General features: G+C 47.0%; 1 protein-coding gene across 1 annotated transcript in view; it reads left to right on the top strand.

Annotated features, from left to right (window-relative positions):
- The window catches only part of LOC102159389 (putative neuroblastoma breakpoint family member 5), a gene marked incomplete at its 3' end in the record, with an annotated part of 30,786 nt that overhangs the window by 4,660 nt on the left and 7,587 nt on the right, over window positions 1–18,539 (top strand). The window contains exons 3-7 of the mRNA XM_021090712.1: window positions 5,942–6,079; window positions 6,972–7,127; window positions 8,676–8,899; window positions 9,457–9,697; window positions 11,753–14,533. The remainder of the gene's footprint in view (window positions 1–5,941; window positions 6,080–6,971; window positions 7,128–8,675; window positions 8,900–9,456; window positions 9,698–11,752; window positions 14,534–18,539) is intronic.

The following is an 18,539-nucleotide window of genomic DNA, read 5'->3' as shown; positions in this document are numbered from 1 at the left end:
GTCGGAGAGAAAGCTGATCACCCCTGATCATCATGACAAGGATGAACATCTAAGGCTTATGAAACTTGCGTCTTCATGTCTCCACTGACCAGGACATCGACAGTCGAGACAGATGTTAGCAGTTTCCTGGGCAGACCTTGATGGTATTGACTTCTTTGTGGCAGCCTGGTTCCCAGGGGTTTCTTGTATCGTGAGAGGCTGCAGTCTGGCTGAGAACCAGGGTTTGGGGGCCAGGACAGGTCACCAGCTGAGTTGGGTCACCAGGCTCAGGACCAATCCTGAGGTCATTTCTAGGCAGCATGGGCCCCTTCCTCCAATGGATCCACTCCGACTTCCCTTCTCATGATCTCCTGTCCTGGACTGAGAGCTCCGTGAACGTTGGATGACTCTTTTACGCAGCCTGTATTGATGACCCCTGGTACTGAGGCAAGCACCGAGGAGGCTGCCCGGGACACTTGCTCACTGCCTGCATAAAAGAGGTTCCAGGTCTCCAGTCATTTCAACTACATTCCCGTCCAGATGTCCCGTCAGAGATGCTCTGCTTCCTCTTGGGATGTAGCAAATCCTCTTCATTAAAGAGGAGTCTGCCCACCACTCTCCTTACCCCACGACACTGACGTGAGGTGACTGATGAAGGCACCCCTGTCCTCAGGGATTCCCCTCCGTGGTTCAGTGTCACTAGGAAGAAATGTCCTCAGGCTACCCTCCCATCCTCTGGCTGCCACAACAGTCTAGCAGAGAGGAACCACCACGTTTTGTGGAAACTCTCCACTTGTATTCTTCTTCCCACAGCGTTGATTTCCTCAGGTCAGTCTTACTGCTGTCTGAACTCCAGCTTCTGAACACAGCCCAAGGAAAACTAATCCCTGACCAATGTTTAAGGGAGATTGTGTGGAAAGCCTGTCAAAGTGAAAATACGGAAGACTGTTATTATTGTCTCAGCTTCAGATGGAAGGGTCCCCTTATCCTGGCCCCTCCTGACCTGAGGGCAGAAGTGATTTAGGAAAGAAGGAGCCCCTACAGGCCTTCTCCAGCCATCATCCATCCCTCTCATCTCACCCTTCCTTGGAGAGCACCCACTGTGAGCGCAGATACAAGGTGGAAACCGAAAGATGCCATCCTCCTGCTCTCAGGGTTGGTGCTTCCCTGCAGTATCAACCACACGCCAGTGACTTCTTGGAAGTGGTATGAAAAATACCCTTCAGCATATATGCCATATGTCAACACATCACTACAAAGCTTAGTAAACACCTGTGAGTCCTTGGCAGATGTTGCTGTGTGGGGGAAAGCCCATTTTCCATGTCCACTCCTCTGTTGATGGCCGTTTCAGGTGTTTCCATGTCTTGGCTATTGCAAAGAGTGCTGCAGTTTACATTGGAGTACGTGTATCTTTTCGAGGCATGGTTTTCTCTGGATAGATGCCCAGGAGTGGGATTGCTGGATCAAATGGTAGTTCTATTTTTAGTTTTCGGAGGCATCTCCCTACTGTTTTCCACAGGGGTTGCACCAATTTTCAATCCCACCAAGAGTGTACTAGGGTTCCTTTTTCTCCACCCCATCTCCAGCACTTACTGTTTGTAGACGTTTTGATGATGGCCATCTGGCTGGTGTAAGGTGGTACCTCATCGTGGTTTTGATTTGCATTTCTCTAACAATGAGTGATGTTGAACATCTTTTCACGTGTTTCTCAGCCATCTATATGTCTTCTTTGGAGAACTGTCTGTTTAGATCTTCTGCCCATTTTTGGATGGGGTTGTTTGGTTTTTTTGGTATGGAGCTGCAGAAGGTGTTTCTAAATTTTGGAGATTAATCCCTCGTCAATCGATTCACTTGCAAGATTTTCTCCCATTCTGTGGGTTGTCTTTTCGTGTTGTTTAGGTTTTCCTTTGCTGTGCAGAAACTTTGAAGTTTGATTAGGTCCCATTAGCTTCTTTTTGTCTTTATTCTCATTACTCTAAGAGGTGGATCTGAGAAGATGTTGCTGTCGTTTATGTCGGAGAGTGTTTGGCCTATGTTTTCCTCAAAGAAGTTTATAGTGTCTGGTCTTATACCTAGGTCTTTCATCCATGCTGAGTTTATTGTTGTGTGTGGTGTTAGGGAGTGTTTTAACTTCATTCTTTTCCAAGTGTCTGTCCAGGTTTTCCAGCAGCATTTATTGACCAGGCTGTCCTTTCTCCATTGTATATCCTTGCCTCCTTTGCCATAGATGAGGTGGCTGTAGGTGCGTGGGTTTAATTCTGGACTTTCTGTCCTGTTCCACTGATCTCTGTGTCTCTCATTGTGCCAGGACCATACAGTTTTGATGAGTGTTGCTTTGTGGTATAGTCTGACGTCCGGGAGCCTGATTCCTCTGGTTCCATTTTTCTTTTTCAGGATGTCTTTGGCTATTCTGGGTCTTTTGTGCGTCCAAACAAACAGACTTGAAAATATTTTGTTTGGGTTCTGTGAAAAATGTCCTTGGTACTTTGATAGGGATTGCACTGACTCTGTAGATTGCCTTGGGTTGTATAGTCATTTTTGATAATATTGACTCTTCCAGTGCAAGAGCCTGGTATGTCTTTCCATCTGTTTGTGTCATCTTTGATTTCTTCCATCAGAGTCTTATGGTTTTCAGAGTACAGGTCAGGTCTTTTGTCTCTTTAGGTAGGTTTACTCCTGGGTATTTTATTCCTTTGGATGCGACGGTAAATGGAATTGCTTCCCTAATTCCTCTTTCTGATCTTTCATTGTTAGTGTATGGAAATGCCATCAATTTATGTGTATTAATTGTGTATCCTGCGAGTTTGCCAAATTCCTGGATGAGCTCTAACAGTTTTCTGGTAGAGTCTTTAGGATTTTGTAGGTAATGTATCATGTCCTCGGCAAATAGTGATAGTTTTATGTCTTCCTTTCCAATTTGGATTCCTTGTATTTCTTTCACCCCTCTGATTGCTGTGGCTAGGACTTGTAACACTATGTTGAAGAGTAGTGGTGAGAGCAGACATCCTTGTCTTGTTCCTGATCTTGGCAGGAATTCTTTCAGCTTTTCGCCATTAAGAATGATGTTCGCTGTGGGTTTGTCACGTATGACCTTTCTGATGTTGAGGTAGATTCCCACCATGCCCACTTTCCGAAGGGTTTTTATTAGAAATGGGTGTTGGGTTTTGTCCAAGGCTTTTTCTGCGTCTATTGAGAGGATCATATGGTTTTTATTCTTCAGTTTGTTAATGGGGTGTATCACACTGATGGATTTGTGGATATTGAGGAACCCTTGCATCCCTGGGATGAATCCCTTTTCATCATGATGTACAATCCTTTTAGTGTATTGTTGGATGCGGTTTGGTAGGATTTTGGTGAGGATTTTTGCATCGATGTTCATCAGTGAAATTGGCCTGTAGTTTTCTTTTTTGTGGTATCTTTGTGTGGTTTTGGTGTCAGGGAGATGGTGGCCTCATCGGAAGAGTTTGGGAGTATCCCTTCGTCTGTGGTTTTTTTGCAATAGTTTCATAAGGATAGGTGGTAGCTCTTCTCTAAATGTTTGATAGAGTTTGATGTGAAGCCATCTGGTGCTGGACTTCTGTTTGTTGGAAGTTTTTTAATCACAGTTTCAATTTCAGTTCTTGCGATTGGTCCATTCATCTTTTCTATTTCATCTTGGTTTAGTCTTGGAAGATGGTACTTTTCTAAGAATTTGTCCATTTCTTCTAGGTTTTCCATTTTATTGGCATATGGTTGCGTATCGTAGTCTCTTATGATCCTTTGTATTTCTGTGATGTCCGTTGTTACTTCTCCTTTTTCATTTCTAATTTTATTGATTTGAGTCCCCTCTCTTTTTTGCTTGCTAAGTCTGGCTAGGGGTTTATCAATTTTGTTGATCTTTTCAAAGAACCAGCTTTTCGTTTCATTGATCTTTTCTGTGGTTTTCTTTGTTTCTATTTCATTTGATTTCTGCTCTGATCTTTATGATTTCTTTCCTTCTACTAACTTTAGGACTTGTCTGTTCTTCTCTCTCGAGCTGCTTTAGATGTAAAGATAGCTTGTTGATTTGAGCTTGTTCTTGTTTCCTGAGGTGGGCTTGTGTTGCTATAAACGTTCCGCTTAGAATGGCTTTTGCTTCATCCCATAGGTGTTGGAGTGTCGTATCTTCATTGTCATTTCCTGCCAGGTATCTTTTAATTTCCTCTTTGATTTCTTCAGTGATCCATTGGTTGTTTAGAAGCAGGTTGTTTAGTCTCCACGTGTTTGTGTTTTTTGCAGTTTTTTTCTTGTTGTTGATTTCCAGTTGTATGGCGTTGTGGTCGGAAAAGATGCTTGATATGATTTCGGTTTTCTTAAAGTTACCGAGGTTGGATTTGTAGCCCAGGATGTGCTCAATCTTAGAGAATGTTCCATGTGCACTTGAGAAGAAAGTGTAGTCTGTTGCTTTTGGATGGAATGTGCTATAAATATCGATTAAGTCCCTCTGGTTTAATGCATCATTCAGGGCCCGTGTTTGCTTATTGATTTTCTGTCTGGTTGATCTGTCCATTGCTGTAAGTGGGGTGTTAAAGTCCCCCACTATTATTGTGTTATTGTTGATTTCTCCTTTTAAGGTTGTTAGCAGTTGCCTTGTATATTGTGGTGAACCTGTGTTGGGTGCGTAGATATTTAAAGTTGTTATATCATCGTCTTGGATTGATCCCTTGATCATTAGGTAGTGACCTTCCCTGTCCCTTAAAATATTTTTCGTTGTAAAGTCTATTTGGTCTGCTATGAGTATTGCTACTCCAGCTTTCTTTTGATCCCCGTTTGCGTGAAATATTTTCTTCCATCCTCTCACTTTCAGTTTGTATGAGTCCCTAGAAGTGAAGTGGGTCTCTTGAAGACAGCATATATATGGGTCTTGTTTTTGTATCCATTCAGCCAGTCTGTGTCTTTTGGTTGGGGCGTTTAGACCAGTAACATTTAAGGTAATCATTGATATGTATGTTGTTATTGCCATTTTACTAATTGCTTTGGATTTGTTTTTGCTGCTCTTTTTTTCTTTCCTTCTTCTCTTGTTCTTTTCTGCCTAGAGAAATTCCTTTAGTATTTGTGGTAAGGCTGGTTTAGTGTTGCTGAATTCTCTCAGCTTTTGCTTATCTGTGAAGGTTTTGATTTCTCCTTCAAATCTGAATGAGAGCCTGGTGGGTAGAGTAATCTTGGTTGGAGGATTTTTTCCTTTCATCACGTTGAGTATATCATGCCACTCCCTTCTGGCCTTCAGAGTTTCTGCTGAAAAATCTGCCCGTAACCTTATTGGGGTTCCCTTGTATGTGATTTGTTTCTTTTCCCTAGCTGCTTTGAAGATTTTCTCTTTGTCTTTAATTTAGGTCCGTTTGATTAATATGCGTCTTGGGGTGTTCCTCTTTGGGCTCATTTTATATGGTCGTCATTGCGCTTCCTGGATTTGAGTGGGTGGTTCCTTTCCCATGTTAGGGAAGTGTTCGGCTATTATCTCTTGGAATATATTTTCTGTCCCCTTCTCTCTCTCTTCTCCTTCTGGCACCCCTATAATACGGATGTTGGTGCGTTTCACGTTGTCCCAGAGTTCTCTGAGATGCTCTTCGTTTTCAATCTTTTTTCTCTTTTCTGTTCTGCATCCGTAATGTCTACTAATCTGTCCGCCACCTCGCTTATTTGTCTTCTGCCTCCTGTATTCTGCTGTTGGCTGCTTCTAGTGATTTTTTTTTTATTTCAGTTATTGTATTTTGCATCTCTTCTTGTTGAGGTTTTATATCTTGTATCTCTTTGGTCAGTGTTTCCTGTAAGTTATCCATCTTTGCCTCCAGTTTATTTCCAATGTCTTGCATCATCTTCAGCATCAACAGTCTAAAGTCTTTTTCCTGGAGGCTGAGAATCGCCTCCCTGCTTGGCTGATTTTCTGGGGTTTTTCCTTTCTCCCTGATCTGAGTGATAGTTCTCTGTCTTTTCATTTTTATAGGTATTTGGTGTGGTGACCTTTTTACAGATAATGGAGTTGTGTCCTCTCGTACTTCTGATGTCAGCCCCCCTGTGGCAGAAGTCAGTATGGGGGCTTGCTGTAGGCTTCCTGATGGGAGGGGCTGATGCCTGCTGCCTGGTAGGTGGAGCCGATTCTAATCCCTCTGGTGGGTGGGGCTTAGTCTCTGGATGGGAGTAGAGGCAGCTGTGTGCCTGAGGGGTCTTTGGGTAGCCTGTTTACTGAGGGGCGGTGCTGTGATCCCACCTGGGTTGTTGTTTGCCCTGGGGCTTCTCAGCACTGACTGATGGGTGGGGCCAGGTTTTCCCAAAATGGCCACCTCCAGAGAGAGGCATGGCTGCTGAATATTCCCGAGAGCTTTGCTTCCAATGTCCTTCCCTCACAACAAGCCACATTCACCCCTGGTTTCCCAGGATGTCCTCCACGTACTGCAGTGAGATTTGACTCAGATTCCCATGGAGACTTTGCTTTGCCCTGGGACCCAGTGCACATGAAAGTCTGTGTGCGCCTTTTAAGAATGGGGTCTCCGTTTCCCCCAGTCCTGTGCAGCTCCTGTGCACAAGCCCCACTGGTTTTCACTGCCTGATGCTCCGGGGCTCTTTCTCCCCGTGCCAGATCCCGACACATGAGAGTTTGATGTGGGGCTCAGAACTCTCACTCCTGTAGGTGAGTCTCTGTGAAGCAGTTAGTTTCCAGTCTGTGGGGCTTCCCACCCGGGAGGTGTGGGGTTGTTTATATCGTGAAATCACCCCTCCTACCTCTTGATGTGTCCTCCTCTTTTTCTTCTGGTGTAGGATATCTTTTGTAAGGTTTCTGGTCCATTTGGGTGAAGAGTGCTCATTCTTTAGTTGTGAATTTTGGTGTTTTTAGGAGAGAAGTTGAGCTCCAGTCCTTCTATTCCACCGTCTTAATCCCGTCTCCTTGACCCCTTGACTTTGGGCTGGTGAGGTCTGGGTTGGACTCCTAACTTACAGAACTGTCCTAATGAATGCATTTTTTTTTTTTTTTGTAGGCCACAAAACGTACGGGCATGTGTTAGAGCAGAAAAAGAAAGCTGATTCAAGTGTGTAGGGGATTCTCCTAAGTCGTCATAAGACCTGGGGACTCTAAGAAACCCTGCAGCTTGCCTGTCTGTCTTCCGGTGATGGGACAAAAGACATTTGTACAGGTTTTAAGTGTTCCGTGAGGTTCCTACCATCTTTTATTCATTCCTATTTTTTTTTCATTAAAAAAAATTTCCCCTTTGAGACTCACACCCTCTTTCCCACACAGGACCCACCATGTTTCTCATTTCCATTGTGGCAAACTGGAAGACAGTTTGCTGGTCAGGCAGGTTGATTTCTTTTTCTTTTTATTTAATTAATTAATTTATTTTTGTGTCCAGTGTCTTTTCGGTGCCGAGCCCACTGCATGTGGCTGTTCCCAGACTAGGGGTTGAACTGGAGCTGGAACTGAGGGCCAAGAAAACAGCCACAGCCACAGGCAGAGCAACCGCTACCGGGGTATGAGCCGAGTCTGTGACCTACATGAGAGCCCACAGCAACGCTGGATCCTTAACCCACTGAGAAAGGCCAGGGATTGAACCCCTGTCCTCAAGGACATTAGTTGGGTCTGTTACCCCTGATTCCCGACGGGAACTCCAACTACTGGTATTTTTTCTTGCTTGACTGTTTTCCTTTCCTTCAGCATTTTCATGTCTCTGATGAAATTTAGACTTGGGAACTCGGGGAAAGCCTAGGAAGCTAGAGATATGTGACAGAAAATAGCCAGGGAGAGGACCTGGGGCGGGGATGGGGGTGGGGGGTGAGGGTGGGAGGGGAGGGATTGGGGCGGTTCCAGGAAGGCTGCCTTGGGTCCCAGTTGGTGACAGGCTCAACATTTCCTTAGGTTACAGTTTAGGAACAGTCCTAGGAATATCCACCAATTGCTTCTGGCAAAGCTTTGAAGTCCTAGGTAAAGGTTTAGTTTGTGACACTTAAGCCATTCTAACATTTCACATTTCCTCCAAAGAGCTAGCAAGAGACTGTGTTCGTGTTTTAAATGTGAAATGGCAGGACATATGCAAAACCACATATGAAACCCCTTTCCCTTTCATTTCAGGATTTACTTATTACCAAATCCTGCCTTAGTTCGATAAGATGCAACACATTCTTTGGGGTTGCTGCTTGAAGAAGAAGGGTTGCCAAAGTCGCATTGCAATGCGCAGCCCAATACTATGCAATGAGATCAGTTTATTAGACAACATCGGCTGTTAATTTGCAGTGAGGTGGTGTAGGAAACCGCAGAACACGGGAGGACTCATGACCCAACAGGAGCCTGAGTGTATGAGTAGGCGGTGGAGAGGAGACATGGGGAGAGGAGACCAGCTTGAGGAGGGACACACAGAGCTACAGCGGAGCCTGGAGAACCCAGAGAGGGTGTCTGGGCCCTCAGGCCCCTTCCTTGCCTGGTTCCAGAGTAGCTGTGGGTCGTGGGCAGGTAGAACAGACACTAAGTGGTGGCCAGTTGGCTAGCTAACGACTGAGTATGTGTGGGGAGGTTTGCCCAGAAGGGGTGGATTTCCTAGAGCTCCTTGTCCCTGGAGCCCAGGAGCCTGAGGGCCCGTGGTTGGGACGTGTCGGGAAGGCGTCCTTTGGAGGCTGAGAAGAGCTCTGGGAGTGTGGGTGGTGGATCTGGGAAGGGCTGTCCTCTCCACCTTGTCTCTTTGCTTCCCCAGAGGGTGACTGGCGTGGCCAGGCAAGAAGGGGCCCAACACTGAACACTCTTGGCAGCTATTGACACTCACCTCTGGAAATGTGACCCAGCTGAGCCTGAAGGCTCTGGTTTTCTTCCCTCAGGACTCTGTCCTCATTGTAGAGCGGAGGTGTGGACTCCAGGCCCGGACTGGAGAAGGTCGAGGGGGATCCTGACCCAGAGCATGCAAGAAGGCAGGTTACACAGGTGGGTGAGAGAGGCTCAATGCTGCTGCCCATTCTGCACCTCAAAGATCCTGTCCCAGCCAGCAGAAAACCCCGAGGACTCGAGGACTCGAGGCCTGGGCCTGGAGCCTGAGGGGCCGAATGCCTGGCTTGGCTGTGCCTCCTCTCAGGGGGCTCTTTGCCTGTCTGATCTCCTGCCCTGGCTGCAGCTGCTCCGGAGGCTCTTTCCCCTCAGTAGCTGCTGCTGTGCTGTGGGCAGGACCCGGGCAGGTGGGAGGGATGCCTGCAAGGGCCAGCCGCCTGGGGGAGAGGGAGGGGAGGAAGCCAGCAGGGGCAGGGGAGAGGCTGGGGGAGGCCCCTGCAGACCTGGCTCTGCCCCTTGCCAAGCACAAGACAAGGGCACAGAGAGGTCAGCAGGCAGCCTGTGAGCAGATTACGGTGGGAGGAGAAGTCAGAGGATTCTGGGGACCAGGCCTGGTTGGTTCTGGCCTGAGGAGAGTTAGCGCTCAGCTCAGATGTGTCTACAAAGGAGGAGAATGGTCCTTTCCCCTCCCGCCTTGCTGACTGTTTGTGTGTTAGGAGCAAGTGGAGGAAAGCAGACCTCAGTGCTCTGCCATCTGTGAAGCTCAGCCTAAGGGTGACCTTCAGGAGCCCCCTCACTGTGACCAGGAGTGGGAAGCCCTGGGCCTCTCCTTCCTGTTCAGGAGGCAGTGGAGCTGAGCCTGTGTTGCAGCTGCTCCCTCAGGTGGTCATTACAAATGGTGGAGTCCTCCAGGTGCTGGCTAAGGTTCCGGATTTCACCAAGATGCTCCTGTGGCAGGTGAGCCCCTGCAGCCATCCCTCCAGGACTGGAGGAGGTGGGAGATGGAGAATTCTGGTCACACGTGGGGCCACATGGGGGATGGGGCTTGGCCTCACTGGCCTCTCAGCAGCTTCCCCTGACCATCACCCTCCTCTCACCTGGGCACCCAGGAGCTGAGCTGACTCTGTTTAAAGAGCCAGTTGGCTTCAGATGCAGGACAGTGGGTGCTAAGGCCGCCCCATGGGCCTCCTCCCATGCAGGGGTACCTGTAAGGGAGCTGTCAGTGTAGGTGTACAGTTACCAGGGTAACTGGGAAGTGTCCGGGGTTGCCCAGGGTTTAGAAAAGCAGCTGAGGACCGTGGAGCTCAGCCTAGGCCCTGGAAAGTGGTGGCCCTTTCCTGAGTTGACTGTGATCCTGACCCTAGGATTCTACCTTACCTCTTAGTGCTCCTTGAATGGATGTTCTTTAGCAAGAGACAAGCCCTTCCTTCACCCTTTGAGAGAAGACCTAAGGTAAAGGCTAGTCCGTTATGTCAGCTCATCCTATGTGGTTAATGACTGGTACTGAACGCTCCCCTGGAAGCAACTTTGTTTCCTTCGCCCACGGCCTGTGGGGCTCCAGGGCCAGGGATTGAACCTTTAGCACTTCAGTCACCTGAGCCAGGGACCTCGCTGGATCCTTAAGTCACTGAGCCACCAGGGAACTCCTCAAATCACGTTGAAAATGGCAGGAACCAGAGTTCCCTTCATGGCTCAGTGGTTATTGAACCCGACTAGTTTCAAGGAGGTTGGGCGTTTGATCCCTGGACTCACTCAGGGGGATAAGTATCTGGTGTTGCTCTGAGCTGTGGTGTCGGTCGCATAGGCAGCACGTCTCCCATGTTGTGGGAGCTGTGAGTAGGCCGGCAACTGTAGCTCCTATTCGATTCCCAGCCTGGGAACTTCCACATGCCGCGGGTGCAGCCCTAAAAAGCTAAAATAAATAAATACAAATTTAATAGGTGATTAATAAGTGAAACGGCAGGCACAAAGCCCGCTTAACTCTTTCTAGTGGGACATGTGATGTGCTCTTGTTTGAGAGGAGCAGAAGCGACTGCATTTCTGTCTGATCTTTAGCCCAGGCCTTAGAGCCTGTGGGCTGCAGGAGAGCACATTTACTCATCCCAGGTCAATACGGCCTTGTCTGTTTCACATTGTGCATTCCTCCGTGTTCCTTATACACGTGATCCGTGTGCCCCAGAGGGTGGTGAAATCTTCATGTCATGTAACTTTGGTGCATGATGGAGCAGATATTTGCATGGTGGACTGCTTTTCCTAGGACTGTGCTTTCATTGCTTTCTCACTGACCTAGGATAAGATCGAAGTGGAAATATGACGGGACTAGAAGACATAGATAAAAGTTACCCCTGGAACCTGGTGTTTATTTGCTAGGCAGTAAATGTTGGATCTGGCCGGCACTTGAGGAGGCACTGGGGAGGAGGGGTGGGGTGAACCAGGCCAGGAGAGTGCCTGCTGTCAGAAAGATGATCTCTAGCACGGGACGTGCATATTGACAGATAATATATATTGAAAGATGACTGTGATGTGCTTAATGCTTTTGTGTTGGTTGGTCCCATGCGCCAGCCTGGACTGACAAGTGCCCGAGTATCAACAAGGGACAGTTGAACAGTGATACAGTGTTCTTTCAGGAAATATCTTTCAGTTGTTTTTTTTGTTGTTGTTGTTTGTTTGTTTGTTTGAAGAGTGAACAGTTGTATGTTTGACCCAGTGTTCCCTGACATTCAGCTGTGAGATCCCGGAGCTTTTGGACAGAAAAGCTTGTGGCCAAGGCTCATGGGTGGCTCTGCTGCCCCCAAGTGGTGTGGGAACCTGGGAGAATCTCCCTATCTCCATGAACCACAGTGTCTTCATCAGGAAGATAAAGTCCTTCCAATACTCGAAATTCCTCTCCTGCTGAGTTTTTTTTTTTTTTTTTCCTTCTGCATGCTTGTGGGGCAGAGATGCATGCTCCATGTGCCCTGGGAACTGCAGCCAAGTCCTGCCTTTGGTCCCTTGTCTGTGTTTTTCCTTTAGGAGCCTGAACTGAGTCCACACACTGAACTCACAGACCTGCAGGAGGAGATGGAAGAAAGAAAATCAGCAGGTTTTGAGGATGAGAAGAACCCAAGTAATGGCAGAGGAGGTGCTGTGCAAGAGAGGTGAGACTAAGGACCAGATAAGTTCAAAAAGTCAAGGCAACTGAGGGATGCACACAGCATCATCCAGGCCTCCATGTGCAGCCGGAGTTGAGCAGGGAAGACTGGGAGGGTCACTTTCTCCACATGAACGTGTGCAGCTGCCCAGGAATTCACAGGATGGATCAGGGTTGGTTTATTCTGCTGGAAAGCACCAGTTCCATGAGGAGGAGGAGGCAGCAGGAGGCTCTGCCCTGGAGCCCTCAGCCACAACCTTTGGATTGCCCTCAGCGGCCGTCCTCTACGGAAGTGAGTGCTAAGAGAGCGAAATGAGGTTTGGAGAAGAATTAGAGACGTTCCTTGGCAGCTCAGACAGGTCTGCCCCATGGCCAGAAGGGGCCAGGGTGAGGGGGGTCCCTTGCATCTGAAGCAGAAAGAATCGTCTTCCTGTGCCTTTAGTTTGGAAGGCTTTACACACAGGGTCTCTTCAAGACATGCTGAGCGCTTCATGTGCCTTCTGCTGTGTTAACACCTCGGAGCTCAGCTCTCAGTAAGCTTCTCCTGGGGAGATCACCGCAGTGAGAGGAAGGCACAAGTGTGCATAGTTGCACCAAAATGTGCCTGCTGCTCCCCTGACTTGGGTCGTTGCTGCAGCCCAGAGGATGGGAGGCTAGACTGAGGCCATCTGTTCCTGATGGTAGTGAAACCAGGAGAGGAATCCCCGAGGACAGGTGTGTCTGCCTGAGAGTCACCCGAGGTGAAGGTGATGGCATAAGGTGCGTGTAGGGCAGGCTCTTCTTTACGGAGGGTGACGTGCTACATCCTGGGAGAAAGCAGAGCCTCCCTGTCAGGACCGTTGCACAGGAATGGAGCTGAGATGAGTAGAGACTTGAAACCTGTCTTATGCAATCAGTGACAGGATGTCGCTGAGAAGGTCCTCAGTGCTTGACCTGGTGTGAGGATTCTTGGACACAGAGGTGGATAAAGGGTTATCCCCGTGTTTGTGGAGCTCTCTGTCTGGTAGCAGTGAACTCATGAGCGGTGTATTGGTGTTGGGGTCAACGGAGCAAGTGGTCCATTTGGGCAAGGCATGGCCTGGTGGGTGGTCCTGGATCCTTTCTCTTTTTTCCCAACAGCTGCATGGCCTTTCCTGGCTCCATGGCCCTGGTTCCAGCCAGATTCGGGGCTCTCAGGGTGCAGATGACACCCGGACTCCATGTTGCCTTAAAGCAGTCCACACTGCCCAGGTCTCCAGAGAAAACCGCAAAGATCTGTAACTCCAACTATGTCTTGGGGAAGTGGAGAAATAATGAGGCAAGTTTAGTATGTCTTCTAGGGTCATACCTGTCATGATGACTGGTGGTTAATGGTTTTCTCTCTGAGAAGGTAAATACTTTCCACACTTGCAGATTCTCTCCCTATTGAGCTCCATGAAAGCATTCATTGCACCCTTGTGTGAGATGTGTTGTGCTGATTCCCTTGCGGGGGATGGAAGGGGAGGGTGGGAATCCTTCCTGAAAAGAGTGTGAAGGTGGCATTTCCCAGCTCAGCCTGGGTGTCTGTAGGCGAGAACATCAATGGCAGAAAGCACTAGGCTCTTCCTGGTGAAAGGAGAGGTACAAACAGGAGCAGTGACAGTGCCTGGCTTTTGCTTCCTGAAGCATCAGGTCACAGGCCTCTAGAGACCCTCCCTCAGGAAGTGTCCCAGGTGCCAAGTGTCCTAGGTGAGTGTCACAGTTGTTTGTGTGGGCTCCCTCCCTGTGTTCATTTCATAGATTCTGGGTAGAGTGTAGCACATTCCAAAGAATAAGCAGAGGGTTGGACTAGGAGAGACGGACTCATGTGGTTGGACAGTGAATCTCAAACGTTTCAAGATCCCACTCAGAAAGTGACCTTTCAGGGAACGGAATGCATGGGTGGGCTTTAGCGTCATGTAATGTGAGAACATTCAATGCATTTAGCATCATCTGGTGACTTGTGAAGGCAACAGCTTCTTCAGGTGACCCCAGTGATGGCCCTACCTTCCAAAGAACAAAGAGAGCCACTGGCTTCCCCTGCTCTTATGGGAACGGCAGGCCCTTGAATGAAAAAAGCTGGGACCATGGCTCTTCCTCTAGGGCTATGGAATCAAGGAGATCCCATGGCAGGTGACCTAGGATGAGGTAGAGGAGATTTTATGACCATGGCCTCAAAGGGGTGGAGAAAAATGGTGGAGGCTTTTGAAGCCACACGCGAGTAGGCTCAGAGGGACATCACATCTGAGAAAACATGTTTAGCAAACTTATGGACCTCGCGCTCTATAAATATTTATCCCATGATTTGCCGTCATTGTGTACGTAACTAAGCTCTATTGTATTAGACGAGTAGTGATTGGTTCGAGGCGGTCAGGAGTCTTCATATCAGCACACACACCTGAAATGGAAGTGGTATGTCTTTGGGGAAAAGGTCAAACTAATAAAGGCATTATTTCTCATTTTCCGATTTTTGTTTTTGAGCTAACGGAAGATTCGACTATCAAACTACTATGCTGACTATGATGCTGATTTAAACGTGGCTCTGATGATTTTGATAAAACAAAGTGAAACACCTGTTTTGACAGATTGCTGCAGTAGCATCCAGGACTGTCAGTGGAAGTGGGGAATGACATGACACCACCTTTTGGACACCCAGCTGGCAAGAGGTCAAAGAGGAAGGGACAGTCAGCCCACTGTATACAATGACAAGCGAGACCTAACGCTCAAGTTGGTTCAACACAAACCAGTGAGAAGGAATCTATGGTCATAGGGAGTCTTGGGCCCAGGCTAAAGGGTGGAGCTTTGGGAAACAGATCTCTCAAATGCAACACAATGGAAAGAGTTTTTGTTCAGGAGTTAGAAGAGGGAGTATGTTGGGGATGTTAGTTTTCCCCACTTTGGAGTTCCGTCATGGCTCAGCGGAAACAAATCTGGCTAGCCTCCATGAGGACACAGGTTCGATCTCTGGCCTCGCTCAGTGGGTTAAGGATCTGTTGTTGCCCCAAACTGCACTCTGGGTCACAGATGCGTTTTGGATCCTGTATTGCTGTGCCTGGGAATTTCCATATGCCGCCATTGCGCTTGCAGAAAACAAACAAGCAAAGAAACAAAACACCCACACACAGCATAGTCAAAGTAGTTGGTATAAAATAGGGAACAAAGTTGCATGGCTAGCTCTGCCTGACCTCAGGAATTAGTTTATAGTCATCATGGTCAAATCAGGATGGAACTGTTGCAATGATACTTCAAGGGATCAAGGGACCAGAATAAGGAGTCCAAAAATAAACCTTTGCCTACAACAAGACTGATGTTGTTGACCAATGCAGAGAGGTAACCCCGTGGAGAAAACATATTCTTTTCAACTGATTGGTGAAGGATGATCTACTTCAGCTTTTTGACTAATAGATGTCTATATGCATGTGAGAAGTCGTTACATTACTGGGCTGAATCCATACCTCATACCTTGTACAATAAGGAACTCAGGATAGATCATAGACCTAAATGTAAACCAGGACTTCCCCTCATGGCTCAGTGGTTAACGAATCTGACTAGGAACCATGAGGTTGGAGTTTGATCCCTGGCCTTGCTCAGTGGGGTGGGGATCCAGCATTGCCGTGCACTGTGGTGTAGGTCACAGATGTGGCTCAGATCCCAAGTTGCTGTGGCTCTGGTATAGGCCAGAGGCTACAGCTCCGATTGGACCCCTAGCCTGGGAACCTCCATATTCCCCAGTTGCGACCCCAAAAAGACCAAAAAAAAAAAAAAACCGGAAAAATTAAATGGAACCCGAAAACTTGTAGGAGAAGACCTAGAGGGAAATACTTGTGACTTTAGGTTAGAAAGAGGTTTCTTAGATGAGGCCAAAGATATAACCACTTGAAAAATACATTGATTTATAAATATTCATAAAAATTTAGAAACCATATTGGTCTTGAAGACACTGGTAATACATGAAAGGTCAAGCTGCAAATAGTGGGAAATATTTGTAAATCACAAACCCGACTGAGGACCTAAATGCACACTCTCTCATAACTCTTAAAACTGATATTGAAAGGACCACAAAATCCACTTCAGTGGGGTGAAAGATTTCTGTAGGGATTTAGGACCCAGGCAGTTGAGTCATCCACCTTTATTCCTCTTTTGCAAATTGCTTTGATAAATGGAGCACATTGGAATTTCCATATAAATTTGAGAATTAGCGTGTGAATGTCTTCCCAGATACCTACTAGAAGTTTGCTTGGGATTCAGTAGTTGTGTCCACCACAGTGAGACTTGACATTGAGCCCTATTGAGTTTCTCATCTACAGCACCTTTTCCATTGATTTAGTCGCCATTTCTCTCATTCTTTAATTTGTGAAAGTAATGGTCTGTGGTGTTCATCATACTGTTCTCACACATATTTTTTCTCGGAAGGACATGCAATCAAAGAATTGGTCAAAGACTTGTAGAAACTCTTCCAGAACAAGATACGTAATTGGGCCACAAGAACATAAGTGTCAGTGGTCAGAGAAACAAATTAAAACTACAGCGAGTTCCAATTATATATTCATTACCGTGGTGAAATTGAAAGAGATTGAAAATATCTTATGTGGTAAAGGTGTAAAGCCACCAGATGTTTCTTACACTTGGGGGAATGAGTAGTCATTCAGGCACTTTGAAAAGCTGAATGACAGTTCAGCACACACCCATCATGTGAGCAGCCTTTCCATTCCTAGGTGTTTACAGAGTATGTCCCCATAACAACCCGCACTTGAGTAGCCATGATGAGTTTCTTCAAAAGGACTGAACCCTGGAAACTACAGGGACATCCATTAGTTGGTGAATGTATGAACTGACACAAAGTATAGAAACAAAGGAATAGTGCTTAGCAAGAAAAAGGCGGGCACTGCGGTTGCTTGTAAGATGATGGAGATACTCTGAATCAAGCGGGGTGGAGGAATGCAGACAGGAAAGAGGCCATGCATAGTTTGATTTATATAAGAGTGTTAAAACTGCAAACTCATCTCTAATGGCAGTGGTTGCCTGGGGCTGAGGGTTGAGGGAGTGAAGGAAAGCAAAGGGGTCCAAAGGTTGTGAGGACATGGACACACCGTGTATCAGATGGTAGCTGTAGTTTTCATAGTGTAACCATCTATCAAAGTGCACTTGATTGTATACTCTAAAGTGATGTAGTGTGTTGTGTCTGAATTATTCCTCAAAAGAATTCATGTAAGAGTGTACTGCATTCCTCCAGACCAGCAGTGAATATGTAGCAAATGAAATTCAATAGAACACACTTGTGAGTCCCATCCCTAATTATTAAATGTTTAAGCACATATGCACTGAAGACTCCTGAAAACCCTTGCTGAGGACATGAAAGAGCCAAATAGGAGGTCCCACCATGGCCCAGTGGGTGAAGACTCTGACTGTAGCGGCCAGGTTGCTGTGGAGCTTCAGGATCAATGCCAGCCTGGCTGCAGTGGGTTAAAGGATCTGGCACTGGCACAGCTGCACCTTGAAGTCAATCCCTGGCCCACAAATGTCCCTAGGGCATGGGTGTGGCCGTTAAATTTAAAAAGACCTAAATAGGAGTTCCCATTGTGGCCCAGAGGTTAAGGACTCCAACTAGGAACCATGAGGTTGTGGGTTCGGTCCCTACCCTTGCTCAGTGGGTTAACGATCTGGCGTTGCTGTGAGCTGTGCTGTAGGTTGCAGACGCGGCTCGGAACCCGCATTGCTGTGACTCTGGCATAGGCTGGTGGCTACAGCTCCGGTTAGACCCCTAGCATGGGAACCTCCATATGCCCCGGAAGCCGCCCAAGAAATAGCAAAAAGACAACAACAACAAAAAAAATAAAATAAAATAAATAAATAGACCTAAATAAATATATATAATATACATATCATATGCATAGGTTTAAACTCCTAATACTGTTTGAATGTGAAATCAACATTATTTGAAATCATATTGCCCCAGGCATTCTGGGGATGATTTGCAAACTACTTATAAAACGTATGTGGAAACCACCCTCCCTAGATTGGCCCAGACGACTGTGGAGAGGCATTAAGTTAGAGGCCTTACTCTAGGAGATTTCCAAGCTCATGTTGAAACCATAGCCACGAGGCGTTCCTGTTGTGTCTCCGCGGGTTAAGAACTCGACATTTTCTCTGGGAGGATGCAGGTTTGATCCCTGACCTAGCTCAGTGGGTTGAGGATCCAGCCTTTCCATAAGCTGCAGCATAGGCTGCAGATGGGGCTCAGATCGAGGGTTGCCCTGGCTGTGGGGTAGGCCTGCAGCAGCCCGTTCGACCCCTAGCCTAGAAACTTCCCTGTGCCGCAGGTGTGCCCCTAAAAACCATAGTAATGTAGACACTGTGGTATTGGTCCAAGTAAAGACAACACAACGATAACCGTGTGATAAGATTGGAGAATAGAAAATTGACCCGCACCCATGTGCAATTCTTTGATTCAGCTGAGCTATGTAACATATGCAATCTTTAAGCTTCTCATACTTTACCATTTTGAAAGTGACAAGGCAGTCCATAGACCAGCAGTCTATTTTATTTGCTGTGCATATATCCGACAAGGAATTTCTCCAAATAATACGGGGAACTTTTACACATCACGCAAGAAGTTATAGACGCCATAAATTCTTAATTAGCGGAAGATTTGAAGAGTCACTTTAGAGCAAA

This window comes from Sus scrofa, chromosome 4 (genome assembly GCF_000003025.6).
Source record: "Sus scrofa isolate TJ Tabasco breed Duroc chromosome 4, Sscrofa11.1, whole genome shotgun sequence".
In the NCBI taxonomy this organism is placed as follows: domain Eukaryota; kingdom Metazoa; phylum Chordata; class Mammalia; order Artiodactyla; family Suidae; genus Sus; species Sus scrofa.
The sequence above is the reverse complement of the archived record's forward strand: the minus strand, read 5'-3'. Positions and strand labels throughout refer to the sequence as shown.